Genomic DNA, 5,069 nt, shown 5'->3' with positions numbered 1-5,069 from the left:
GGTTGCCGTCATATAACTTAGCTAAGATAATTCTTTCTATAGATGTACCGAAACCTATCTCAATCTTGTTACATATGTTTTGGTCATTTGTGGCAACAGATTCAAAGACCGAAAATCTTTTTCCCTGAAAAAGACTGCAAATGAACCCAAATTTGTCTTTGCTCCAGTGATTATAATCTCGTGGTGTCTCGTTGTCTTCGTCGCTTACCCAGCCAGAGCTTGCTGCACAGAGGAGTTGCCTGTCGTCTTCTTCGCTGGCCTCGTCAGAGCCTATTGTACAAAGAAGTTTGTCGTGGTCGTCGTCGTTGGTTTTGTCGGAGTTCACCGTATAGAGGAGCTCACCGTGCCGTGCAGAGGACGTTATCCGCAGCAACAAGGTAGCTTAATTCATGGCTATAGACTATGGAGTCTATTCAAACTTCAAAGTAATGGCGGCCAAGGATGACACATGACTAGCACTACATTCAATTTAGGGAGTGGGGCCAAGGATGACACATGACTAGCACTACATTCAATATAGGGAGTGGGTCGGGTGGTTCTTGGAGTCGGGTTTGGGTTGTAGGGCATAGCCCAAGTCCAAAAACAAAAAAACTCGTATTTATATGAAATTGATAGTTAAAAACTGTTAAATAGTTTAATATATTTGACTAAATTGTTATCTAATGAATTTTAACTATTATATTATCGAACATCCTACACAAAGTTCATGTAAACTCGAACACTGAAAGCTAAAAGAATAGGAATTCTCTTGGTTAGACTATAATAATAATATCACACATTAGATTAGACTAGCTATACTTTGTCCAAACCCAACTCGAAAGTGCACCTCTTACATTTTTAATTCAATTCCGTAACATGATATTTTAAGTAGATCTAAAATTTCGGATAAGAGTGGCTCATATTTTTATTCATCCCCAGATTGGTCAATAGCAATGATTTCAACTTCTAGATCATATAAGAATGTTTGATGCTCTATTATTACCTATTTTAAGAATGAAGGTCCAACTATGTTTGATCCACACGTTGCATTCAGGAATAAAACTTTAGGCAAATTATTCCTTTTATGACTATATTATATTTTGATACGAGTAAACTACCATTTCTATCCACGAAAGTTTTAAACGCTGATAAATCTACTCACAAAAAAAAGAAAATTATCATTTGTACCCATAAAACATGAGTTCCATATAACAAAATTATCAAAATACTAAAAAATCAATTTAAAACCCCAAATTATCCTTCTCCTCACTCTAATCTCAACCCCTTTCTTCCAAATTTCATCCCTTTATTCTTTTCAGAAATTTTACCACCTCCTTCACCAACACTACCATCATCTCCACCCCCACCAACCGTCAACCTCACCTTTCTTTTTCTCTACAGCCATAAACAACAACGATAGTGATGATCCTTTGCTTCTTGCAACCTTTGCTTCCTGCAACTGTTCATCTGCTATACGTCTTGTATTCTTCTCCTCTTCTATCACAAACACGCCGCCACTTATTCCTCTTCTCAACCACCTCTATTTCGATGACCACCACTCTTTCACTATCTCTTACCTCACCACTAAGTGTGGTTTCTTCCATGAAAATGCTCTCAGAGCACACAAGCGCATTCTCTTTCACACCTTATCAAGCCAGATTTCATCATCTCTTCTTTAAAGTCCACGGTTTCTCACTCTCCCAAATCACTACCATCATGTGCAAGATTCCTGTGTTACTCACATGCGACCCTACCAAAGCGATCTTGCCAAAGTTTCAATTTTTAGCATCCAAATGTGCTTCTCCTTCTGACATTATATTGAAAGTGATGGAGAAAGAGTGGTGATGGTAATGGCGGTAATAGAGTGTTGATAGGATTTGGAATTGGAGAAGTGATGATGAGAAGTAAAATTAAAAGTTAGAATGAAGTTGTTGTAATTTATGGCTGTGACAGCGAAGAAGGAGAAAGATGAGGCTGACGGTTGGTGACGGTGGCGATGATGATGGTGTTGGTGAAAGAAGTGGTAAAATTGATTAAAAGAATAAAGAGATGATTGAAATTTGCGAGGGGGTATTGAGATTAGAGTTAGAAAAAGAAAATTTAGGATTTTTAGGTTATTTTTTAATGTTTGGATAATTTTGTCATATAGAATCCATCTTTTATGGGTATAAATGGTAATTTCTTTTTTTTTTGTGACTAGATTTATCAGCGTTTAAAATTTTCGTGGGTAAAAATGTTAGTTTACTCTTTTGATACATATACTTTACGAATGTATTTGTTCCTTTAGTAAACCCAACATCTTCTTAGAAACGAAGTCTACGTGCCACGTGGGGAGGTAGGAAACTTGGTAGAAACATTATATAGCTTTTTCTAATTAAGGATAAAAAATACATTTAAGCCAAGGGGAGAAATTTATTACACATTTAAGCCAAATGAGAATCTGATTCATCAATCAACCAAAGCACACTATAATGTAATTCGAAGTAATAAAATTCAAATTACATTCCTTCATAATTCGAATCAATATAGTTTGAATTATGCCCAACCATTACGTACAAGTAATTCGAATAGAGTCAATTCGAATTAGTAGCATCACGTGACTAGGAAGGAGTTCGAATCAAATTGCTTCGAATTACTCACTTTTGGTAACATATGGTAATTTGAAGTTGGTTGATTCGAATTACAAGAGAGTCGCCTATATAAGGAGTTCGAACCAAGGTCATTCGAATCAGTTTTCCATTCTCATACCCCACCAAATCCCAGATAAAACGACCCAGAATCGGTCCGACAAAGACTCGAGCAGCATATTCAGGTGATGGGGACGATCCGGGAAGGCTGTATCATTTGGATGGAGTTGCTCATATCGCCGGGGTGATCAACGACGAGGTTAGTGGTTTTTGATAGTAGTTTATGATAGTGGTTTATGTTAGTGGTTTATGAAAGCGGTATTGCAAGTGGTTTATTTTAGTAGTTTTGCATGCGGTTTTATTGGCGGTTTATGTTAGTGGTTTGGGTTAGTGGTATTGCATGCGGTTTATTCTAGTGGTTTTGTTTGCGGTTTTGTCGATGGTTTATTTTAGCGGTTTATGTTAGCGGTTTAGGTTGGTGGTATTGGAGGTGGTTAATTGAGTGGTTTTGCATGTGGTTTTCGTAAGTAGATTTGCATGTGGTTTATGTTAGTGGTTTTTTGGATGCGGTTTTAGTATGCGGTTTTGCTAGTGGTTTACTACATTTTGCTTTTACATGTGGTCTTTAGAGGCGGTCTATGTTTGCGATTTTCGTATGCAATTTTGGTAGTGGTTTACTATATCTGCTTTTGCATGTGGTATTTGTTAGTTGTTTATGTCGTGAATTGTATTTGTTAGTGGTATTATAATTCGTTCTAATTATGCGGTCCATGTAATACGCAGCCCTGGCGTTGCATATCGAGCATGTGGCGGCAGCAGGGGATGCGACTCGATGAGAGGTACGTTCCGTACTTGCAGATGGCCGGATTATACCATCTTGCGAGACTGAACGACAGATGGTTCCGATTAGACAAGCCCCTTGTGAGTGAATTCGTGGAAAGGTGGCGTCCGGAGACGCACACGTTCCACATGCCGTTCGGAGAGTGCACGATCACACTTCAGGACGTGGCGTACCAGTTGGGGTTGCCAGTGGACGAACATTACGTTAGTGGTTGCTTGACAGACTTCCACATATACATACAGGGTGGCCGGCCAGCTTGGCAGTGGTTCCAGAAGTTGCTCGGTGTGTTACCTCCCGCGAACCAAATTCAAAAGTTCGCAGTGAACTGCACCTGGTTCCAGGAGACTTTTGGAGAGTGCCCCGAGGGGGCCGATGAGGAGACAGTGAGACGCTTTGCCCGTGCCTATATCATGATATTGTTGGGCACCCAGCTGTTTGCCGACAAATCCGGCAATTGTATTCACATCAGATGGCTACCGTTCGTGGCTAGGCTTGAGGAGATGGGTGGCTACAGCTGGGGGTCGGCGGCACTAGCATGGTTGTACCGGTGCATGTGCCGAGTGGCCAATAGACATGTCGTGAAGTTAGCTGGTCGTTACAGTTACTTCAGTCCTTGATCTTTTGGCGGTTTCCTGGATTTAGGCCTGCTGGGTATGATGCGTTTAGCTGGCCCCTGGCCTCGAGGTACCACTATCACGGTCTACTATGCATCTTTATTTTATTTATTTCTAATTTTGCCTGTAATGTTATACTATTTCAGCACATTCATGAATGCGCTGCCATGTTGACATCCTATGCAGGTGGTCAGGTTACAATCCTTCCGTTAGCGAGAAGGGACCTCGGGTGCAGATGACTCGACTGAGGATCGACATGTTACAGGCTAGGGATGTGAGTATGCTAACCTCCTATGTATAGTTAATTATAGCTAACTATAGCTTCGACCTAGTCCAAACGATTCGGTCTAACGAATTTGAGATGCTTTTTTCAGTTTATATGGATGCCCTATAGCACACCCGACGTCCTTCAGGTTGTCCATCCGGAGGTGTTGGAGCCTCGTCATACGTCGTTATGGCGGAGTGTGACGTCACTGATATATTTTGCGGTGGTTGAGTGGCATCAGGTTGATAGGGTGTTACCGCAGTTCGGCGGCGTACAGGCCTGCCCACATCCCACCCTGAACATCGACTTCTTGATGTCGAAGGACGGGAGAGGAGGTGATCGTTGGTTCCCGTCCCACTTGCAGCACTGGCATCTTCACTGGGAGACACGTGCGGATCAACGTTCTACGGTTCGACGTTGTTGCCGACCCGGGACCCTCACATGACTTCTTGGACTGGTGGCGTCAGCACGGAAAGAGGTTCTTGTCACCTTAGATGTACTTGGGGGATCCGAGAGCCATTCCTATTCCGGTTGAGGCGACGCAGAGGGGTGCCGGCCGAGTACCTGATATGGACCGAGTGGACGACGTTCCTGATAGGCGTCGAGTTAAGAGGAGAGCTTGAGTCGGGACACGATGGAGCCAGCGTGAGTGGAAGTGGCTGGACCAGGCTATGGAGGAGGGTGACGAGGCAGGTAGGGGCGGTGGTCGACGACGAGGGCGTGGAGGCAGACGAAGAGTGCGT

At 42.4% G+C, this 5,069-nt stretch overlaps 1 long non-coding RNA gene across 1 annotated transcript; it reads left to right on the top strand.

Annotated features, from left to right (window-relative positions):
• On the top strand, positions 7 to 640 carry LOC110263929. Its single transcript, XR_002349658.1, has 2 exons — positions 7 to 476; positions 521 to 640. It is a non-coding gene; the product is annotated as an uncharacterized LOC110263929 (long non-coding RNA).

The sequence above is a fragment of the Arachis ipaensis genome, chromosome B06, assembly GCF_000816755.2.
Source record: "Arachis ipaensis cultivar K30076 chromosome B06, Araip1.1, whole genome shotgun sequence".
Lineage (NCBI taxonomy): Eukaryota > Viridiplantae > Streptophyta > Magnoliopsida > Fabales > Fabaceae > Arachis > Arachis ipaensis.
The sequence above is the reverse complement of the archived record's forward strand: the minus strand, read 5'-3'. Positions and strand labels throughout refer to the sequence as shown.